The sequence below is a fragment of the Aulonocara stuartgranti genome, assembly GCF_965226115.1.
Source record: "Aulonocara stuartgranti genome assembly, chromosome: 3".
Classification (NCBI taxonomy): domain Eukaryota; kingdom Metazoa; phylum Chordata; class Actinopteri; order Cichliformes; family Cichlidae; genus Aulonocara; species Aulonocara stuartgranti.
Window position 1 is genome coordinate 12977178 of NC_138941.1, and position 9521 is coordinate 12986698.

Genomic DNA, 9521 nt, shown 5'->3' on the forward strand with positions numbered 1-9521 from the left:
GCAAACGAATGGAAATCCTCACTTAAAGCCAGGAAGCTTATTACCTGTGCAGGCTTTAGTGCCTCAGAGCAAACAAGAGAGCTTTGATCACAATGATTTTTGTTTTCACATTTCATTCACTAGCGATTTTTTTAATGTCACCTGATCTCAGTCAGCAGACTGAATATAACAGTGAAGCACTAGTGAGCTAATGAATTAGATATTGGTCACTCATATCAACTGAAAGAGTGTAAGACAAGTAAATGTGCTATAAAGGCCGGAGAAGAGTTAATAAAAAGGTCTTGAAATGAAAATATTTCATTATTTGCTGTTTCATAGATTTTTGGTTTTATTGCACTTTTGTCAGCCCTGCTGCTGTTTTTAAAAGTACTTTATTAATAAACTGGCATAAATGGTAACATTGAACACTTGCCAGTGTGAACAAAAGGTTCTTAACTTTAGCATCAAAGCTTCAGTTCACCTTTCTCAGGGCAGTTCCTTCAGTATGTGTATTAATGCAGGAACAACTCGATTCCACACAGCTGACGTACCGAGAGTGTCTGCTGTGTGGTTAACTTTATAACCTTTGGTACGCAGTGGTGTCGCTCCACCTGTTAGCTAGTTTAAGAAACTGGTTAAGGAGGGAGTATCTGTGAGGATGAGGAGGATTTAGTTCTTTAAAGACACATCAGATACTTGCAGGAAGCTTCTTTCAGCTTCTTTTCTCCACTGCGCAGGTTTAAAACCATGACAGCAGAAGTCATGATGAAGAGATTGATTAGTCAGTCACAGTGTAAAGAGTCCTCCTGCCTGCATCACTCGCCAGCATAAACAGACCTTTGCTCCTGGAAAACAAATATATCAAAGTCATGTTGTCCAAGAAATGCATTTTATCTCACTAGTGAATCAAAGAAAGTCTGTATACTTTCTGAGAGTGAGAGGTGAACGTCAGACAGTTCTTAGAAAATGTAGTTTCTCTTTAAGCTTTTAACGTCTCTTTTACCCCCATTTGTCTAAAACTACTTGACAGCCCTTCATGTCAGAGGTTTATTACCTGTGCAGGATGGAGCACATGGTCTCAGTCAGGCTGGACACGATCACTCCTACAGGAAGTAAATGTGCTGTGATTTTATTTCACCTGTGAAATGATGAAAAACAGCAGAATAGCTCACGCTAACAAACGGGTGTTGAAATGTTTCATTTTCTGCTGTTTCACAGGTCAAAAAGGGCGTCGAAGCAAACTGAAGCTGAGCTGCTGCTGCTGTTGTAGTGCAGCATCTGCTGTGTGCTTCATCAGAGAACCTTCTGTACACAGCAGACAGAGGCTGCTGCCACTGAAGTCCATCTGCTAGAGAGCTTTAAACACTGGTTATTGAAGTGGCTTTGATGATACTGATACACAGTCTTTGCTGCTGTCACAGGACAGGGATCCACCAGGGAGTAGTTGTCAGGATAAAGAGCCTTCGCTTCTCTAAATATAAACTGGATACTTGTAGGAAACTTTGGGAAGCAGCATTTTTCCTCATATCGTCTAAACTGAAGTTAGCTCAGGTGCTTCTTCCATACTTGCTCTGCAGAAAGCCAAAGAGTTTGGAGCTCTGCAAACATTTGCAGCACAGCTGGATGTTTGTAACTTTGGTCACCTCCGTATCATCCCTCAGATTCTTTCTGCACAGCTTTGAAACCATGACAGCACGAGTGATGCTGAGGAGACGTCCAGTTTAAACAGACCTTTATTCCTGGAACACAAACACATGAAGTGATGCTGCTAAAGAAGAACATTTAATCGCACTAATGAATCAAGCATCTGTTTGTCTGTCAGTCTGTCAACAGTTCCTCTGATCGACTTCAGACTTGGTGGGTATTTTGTTTTTGCAGCGGTCAAAGTCGATCAGCGTGTTGCTTTGTCTGCTGTAAATCTGCCTGTACAAAGGGAAACATGCATGTTTTAGATGCAAACTCACAACATGGCTGCATTTTTGTGATTATGTGTGTTAGGTATTTTGATACCATAGTAGCATTTACAGGATATTGTTTTATACAGGAAAACTGTTACTCAATAAGGCCCAACTACTAGTTGTTTTTCTCTTTCTCTGTGACCCAAGAATTAATGTGTAGGACTCACAAGCTGGTACCCCAAGGTCGAAAACACCACAGAGATGAGACCACTTCCTTACTCCCATCCTCCCTTTTTCCTTATCTCCTGGAAAAGGCTCGTTAAAGGCTAGGTGGTTTGTTTCAGAATTCACTAATGAAAGAACTCTGTATTCTATGTCTAGGAGTGTATTTTGCTGGGATGATCATAAATTATAGCTGAACTGATAAACTACACACAGGATACTTCTTTGCTCACAAGGCAGGAAGACGTTTCCTTATTTGGTCTGTACCGGTTTGAACTGGGAAAGCTGACACACGAACCTTTTTTTTCATCTATATAAACTGCTGTGTATCAAATAAACCTTTGAGTTGATTTGGGAAGGCAACCTGAAGCAGTCTGTGTTTCCTTGTTCTCCCAAGCTGCTCCCGGCGCTGTAACTAACCCAGCTGAACGGCATACCTGAGTGTTACTTTAAATAATTAGGAATCTTAGAAGGAAAGGACAAAACTCTGCTTATCGCTCACGCCACGGAGGAAACCCGGGACGGCAATTTCCTTCAATTTTGGTGTCAGAAGTGGGATCCCTGACAGAAGGTAAATATGTGTCTTTCATATTTATATAAAGACCTATTATACCTCTCTCAGTGATTGATCCATAAAGAAACGGGATATGCTGACGAAGTTTCACTTAGTGATCCAGAGAGATACACTGACGACTTCCTCAGTCCCCGAATAAAGTAAATTAACCCTTGTGTGGTGTTGGTGGACACAGGAAGTTGCCTGTTGTCTTGAATATTTTAATTTTGTTTAAAAAAATAATAATAATTAATTGTTTAATTAAACGTACGTTAAAAAGTGAGAAGTTGCTCACTTAGAAAAGTGACACAGAAAGTTGCCTGTTGTCTTAAATACTTCTCGTTAAGTGAGAAGTTGCTCACCAAAGAGTGACACAGGGAGTTGCCTGTTATCTTGAAACGTACGTTAAGAAGTGAGAAGTTGCTCACTCACAGAAAGCTAGTAAATAATTAAATTTAATTTTGTTAAAAAAAAAAAAAAAAACGAAAGAAAACTGAAAACGGGTCTCACAGACCCGATTACCATACAAGGGTTAAAAGCAGTAAATTAAAAGCAGAAAGACACAGGAAGTTGCCTGTTGTTTTACGAGAAGTTGCTCGTTAAGCGAGAAGTTGCTCGCTAAGTGAGAGTTGCTCACACAAACAAAAAATTGCTAGCAATAAATTTAAAGTGACCTCAGCTGTGCCGCAGCGAAAATACTAACCTAAATCCTCCTAGCGTGTAAACCCCTCTGGAAATCACTGAACATGAGTCAGAATTATTCAAAGACCACAGACAGGTCCGATAAAAAATCTAAAGTACCTGTAAAACCAAAAATTAATAAAATACAAAATAAAGTCTCAAATAACGGCTCAGTACAACTCCCATTTCCGGTTACGTGTAACCTACGTCCGCGAATCGGTGAAGACGTCCATGATCACGTATCCAGAACATGCGGAAGTGCTTATGTGACTGACTTTGTTTACAACTTACGGACTGTAAGTACAATGCATTCTAATTTCTTTTCGGAGCCTTATCCCGAACGATTATCGCCAGAAAACAGGTCAGTAGAAATGTTGAATATCATTTGTGATAAGAAAAGTAGTCTGCTTAAAAAGTCCTGTAGAAAATACATGATAGAATGCCGCGACGTGATGCATCAAATGTTACCGCTATGGACAAAAGGAGGGTAAATAATGACAAAGTCGCCGATTTCTTTAAGAATCTAAAGAAATTCCTGCTAACAATGTCCAGAGACAAAAGTGACTTAAATGCAGTAACTATGTGTAAACAGAAGCCTGATGAATCTATCCTAGTATTCATAAAACGCTTTATGCACTGTTGGACAAGCTAGAGGTGCAAATTTAGCTCAGTTTTCCAGCAGCCGCAGACACCCAAAGCAAAAATGAATTTGTGTATTTAATTTAACACAAAGGGTGAAATGTTTGCTGACACTGATAACAGCTTATGTTTTCTCTGCCCTATGTACCGACATGATGGAGAAGGAACATCCTCTGTGTCAGCTGGACCCTCAGCAGAGAATGAACTCAACATCCTTTTTGTCCGGTACTCTATGTCACACACTGTGCCAAAAAAAAAAAAAAAAAAAAAAAAAACGTGTACAGACGCCACTAACAGGTAATCCCATGACTGGGAGCCACACTTTTGTTTCTCTCACACTGTTCAACAACATGATAACTGCTCACACAAGTGAAGGTCAAACAGTGATTTTGTTACATAACTCAGACATAGGTTACGAAATATGTCGTCACATAGATCTAACCTACCCTATCCACTGTACTATTTCTGCACTTACGTTGCCAGCTGAATACCAGAATATGACATTGTGGTCTAAAAGTGAGAATGATATAGGATTTATTGACTGTACACTTTATCACGTACACCTATTAAAACACAACAAGCAGTATATGTCAAGCAGCATCCCATTTCCACGGAAAAAGCCGCAGCCCTAGATGTCATGATAGGAGATTTATTGACTACAGGAGTAATAAAGCCTACAGTATCTCCATATAATACTCCTGTCAATCCTGTGCCAAAGCCTAACAAACCTGGCGTATGGCGTTTCATACAAGACTTAAGGCAAATTAATGCAGTCAACATTCCTCTGCCACCTCTCGTTTCAGATGTTCACAGCATATTGACATGCATTGCATACACATTTTACCATGGTGGATTTATGCTCCGCTCCTTTTTCTCATGAAGACACACAGCCGTTATTTGCATTTACACATAGAAATAAGCAGTACACTTGGACTCGTCTGCCTCAAGGCATGATAGACAGCCCTGCTGCTTTCTCAATGGTGATCCGTGCTACCCTGGACAGCTTTACTCCTCCTGAGGGCTGTACTCTGATCCACATGTGGATGACCTCCTCCTCTGTGCTGAAAGTGAAAAACTATGTCAAACTGCTACACACATGCTTCTCCAGCACCTCCAAAAGACTGGCCACAAAGCATCAGCAAAGAAAATGCAGTACTGTCAGACTTCTGTTCAATATTTGGGATTCACACTGTCTCACGGAAAACGTTCCATGACTGCAGACAGGGTCAAAGCTGTGACCTCCGTCCCTCGTCCCACTACACAGAAGGAAATGTTGTCCTTCTTAGGCATGGTGAACTATTGCAGACAGTGGATACCAGACTGTTCTTTTCATGACCACATTCTGCGTGACTGTTGTAAAAAAGAGAAGCCTCCTCGAATACTGTGATCCACAGACATGACTGCCTCTTTCGATGCATTAAAGGGAGTGCTGACCTCCGCCACTCAAAGGTGCTGCCTGAATTGTTCAGGGAATGCCGGCCTGCCTGAGGGCAGTAGTAGCTTGCTCTATCATGATAAGGGACTGCGAGAAGCTCACACTCTCACATGACACTATTCTATACACCAATCACCAGGTCACGACCATTCTAGCAAACATAACTAAACAACATATGCAAATCTCACATTTATTGATCCTATGCTGTGTTCTTCTGACCGACAGGATGGCTCAGACAGGCTTGACGTTCATGACTGCATGACACGTATACAGGAATCCACAGCACCACGTCCAGATTTAGAGCAAACACCTATCCCAGACTCAGCCACGGTTTATGTGGACGGGTCCTGTTCAAGGCCGAGTGACAACTCATTTCTTTGTGGCTATTCAGTGGTAACAGTGCCTGACATCATACTAGAGGCTCACTCATTACCATTTCACTCAGCACAAAAAGCAGAGCTCATGGCTTTAATACGCGCCTGTGAGCTACATTTGGATAAGCATGTGACAATTTACGTAGACAGCCGCTATGCATTTGGCGTTGTGCATGACTTTGGCACATTGTGGAGACAGAGAGGATTTAGATCTGCTGATGGAAAATAAATTGCTAAATTGTGATTTTGTTCAAAGACTTTTGCAGGCTATACAGCTGCCATCGGCCGTTGCAGTTGTAAAAACGAAAGGACACAGTACAGCTGACACAGACGAAGCAACAGGTAATGCCTTAGCAGACGTGACAGCCAAGGCTGCAGCTGCATCACAGCTCCCACCTCCGCAGGAAGTATTATCTGTGCCCCTACAGCTGCCACTTGTTACACTCCCAGACTATTTAGACACAAATGTTGATTTAAAATTCATACAAGAGCAAGCCTCTGCATAGAATAATGACTGTACCTTAGATGACAGAGATGGCCTATACAAAATCTTAAGGGTTTGATTGCCCTCCCATATTCCCTGATGCCAGTCCTTGCCCGACATTTTCACTGTGTGAGTCATGTCGGACAAAGAGGGGTAATAGGGGCAATAAAATCAAGATTTGTAATTGAGAAAACATCACATGCAGTAAAAAGCATATTAGCAACCTGTCTAACATGTGCGCGAACTAATGTAGGTAGCTCAAAAGCAAAACATCAGCATTTACCACAACCAGATTTTCCATTTCATACATTACAAATTGATTTCACACATATGCCAGCACAAGGAAGCATCAAGTACTTACTGGTAATAGTGGATCAATTTAGTAAATGAGTAGAAGCTTATCCAACCTCAAAAGAAACTGCAGAAGTAGTCTGTCAAAAGTTGAGCAATGAAATAATACCCAGATTCGGAATACCTCACCAGATTAACAGTGATAGAGGATCTTCATTCACATTAGAAGTAATTCAAAAGTGTGCTAAAACTTTAATGACCTGGGTCAAATTACTTACTCAAGTCCTGTGTGAGATTAGAATGACTCAATCTGCAGTAACCAAATTATTTCCATTTGAAATAAGACTATTTCCAACACCATGGTCAGCTTCCAGAGGGGCACCGCTAGTAGAAGGTGATGTATATTGCATTGTCCACTGATGTTCACAACCTGGTAGAAAAACTGAATAATAACTATCAGAAAGTTTGTCTCTCTCAGCTTTTCCCCTCCACAGTTCCACCAGTGGAGACAAGGAGATGCATGTTGGAGAAGCCACTAAAACCAAGGACTCTCTGGGAGGCCGCGCGTGTTCCAGCCCCCAGACTGTACTGGCAGTGACGAAGAACCAGCATCCTCACAGACGGACAACCTCAGTGGATTCATGCCAGCAGGGTTAAGACCAGCCCAATCGGACCATCTCAGGCGTCGGATCAAGCAGACGACATCTCCGGCGAGCCAGCGCCCGGATCCAGAGCAAATAAACACACACGGGTAGATGACATCTCAGGCGAGCCAGCGCCCGGATCCAGTGCACACACACAATCACTGATTAACACACAACGTCTGAAAGAACAACAACAAGGTACTCAAACATCCAGCAGGAACAGAAAGCCAAAAGTACCACATGATGTCTAACCTGATAAAGCCAGACTCATTTCATCCTGATAATGGAGAAAATGAAATGCCCATTGTCATCATACGACGCTTATTCAATGTCTCTCGAACCTGGGACCAGGCCAGGAGACGACTGAAGAACTGTTTTTCTTATATACTTTCTTATATATTTAGGTTATTTATCATATCTATCGCATTAACCTTAGGATTTCTCTTTGCTATTTTGTATTGTAAACTGCAACCATGTTCACATTTCTGCAGGTCATATTTTGCTGACTATACCTCATGCTCCATTTTGCAAGACACCTACTTAATGCACTCCTCACGCTCCCTAAAATCAGTAAATAGCAACATAGACGCCACTAATAAACCATTTTATGCACCCTCTAGAACAGGAGCTAACGCCTGGTATGAAAATGCCAGAACAGCCGCTCGTGATTTAGGAAACAGTAACTGTTATGTCTGTTCAAAGGCTAATCCAGAACAGGTAATAGTAGGATACCCCATATCCGGTTTCCCCCTCACTGAGGGACTAGAGAAAATCAGCGGAAATAATGCTCTCTTTAAAGACGCTTTACAGTTGACTCTGAGCCCTCTCGACTGCCTACTTACACACACACACACACCAACTAACCCTGAGACTCCATTAGGCGAATTATTGAAGTTATCTAATGACACCGCAGGGACCTGCGCCCCAATGAAACGCCCTAAGAATAGGTTAAAGCCCTCACTGCCCTTAGGACAGATCCCTCTCCATTTTAATACTAGTATGATATGTCTGCGCAGACTAAAGTTAACTGGCCCAGACACACACATAGATTATACAAAGGATAACTATACATTCTTCTCTGACTCCCCAGGTGCACGCTGTAATGAGACATGGCTAGCTGTCTCTATGGCTGAAGTTTTATCATATCTGGAGGAACACACACACAGTTCAAGTTCCAGCAGAGAATCGATCATTGTTCCCCCAGAGGGTGTATTAAATGACACTGACTGGGGGGAGTTAGTTAAATCACACATGGTCACGCGCCTAACTAGACCAATCCCACATGCTTATTGGTTGTGCAATAATACCCTTAGATTAGCTTTACCTGTTAATTGGACCGGTACCTGTGGTCTAGTAACCGTTGATGTATGCTGTACTTTCATTCCCAATAATACCGCTCCTAACGGTTCATTCACACAAGCTATGAATAAACTTGAAGCATTGCAGATAGAACTAATTGCCAATACAGGTCACGGTCAGTGGCTACATAAGTGGCTACAGGACACGTTTGGAAGATGGAAGGAACTAATTGTAGCCTTTGTAACCGTTGCAGCATGTTTTTGATGATTATTGTCTGTTGTGTGGTACCCTGTGTACGTTCAATGATAACCCGTATAGCTACTAGTACAGCTACTTCAATGTATTTGCAATTGGCACAAATTGACCCAGATTATGTGTCAGATGTTACCAATGATGTTCCTGATGTGTATATTGAACATTAGGTTGTGAACTATTACATTTTATGATTTGCTTTTTATATTATGTTATTACATTTGTGATTTTTCCTTTCTATTTGAGTTATTATTTTTAAAAATAATAAAAGAGGGGAACTGTTAGGTATTTTGATACCATAGTAGCATTTACAGGATATTGTTTTATACAGGAAAACTGTTACTCAATAAGGCCCAACTACTAGTTGTTTTTCTCTTTCTCTGTGACCCAAGAATTAATGTGTAGGACTCACAAGCTGGTACCCCAAGGTCGAAAACACCACAGAGATGAGACCACTTCCTTACTCCCATCCTCCCTTTTTCCTTATCTCCTGGAAAAGGCTCGTTAAAGGCTAGGTGGTTTGTTTCAGAATTCACTAATGAAAGAACTCTGTATTCTATGTCTAGGAGTGTATTTTGCTGGGATGATCATAAATTATAGCTGAACTGATAAACTACACACAGGATACTTCTTTGCTCACAAGGCAGGAAGACGTTTCCTTATTTGGTCTGTACCGGTTTGAACTGGGAAAGCTGACACACGAACCTTTTTTTTCATCTATATAAACTGCTGTGTATCAAATAAACCTTTGAGTTGATTTGGGAAGGCAA

General features: G+C 41.4%; 1 long non-coding RNA gene across 1 annotated transcript; it reads left to right on the forward strand.

The window, feature by feature from the left end:
• The first annotated feature begins 3591 nt into the window (after positions 1–3591).
• On the forward strand, positions 3592–9521 carry LOC309702432. The gene is made up of 2 exons (XR_014275468.1): positions 3592–3694; positions 7035–9521. It is a non-coding gene; the product is annotated as an uncharacterized lncRNA (long non-coding RNA).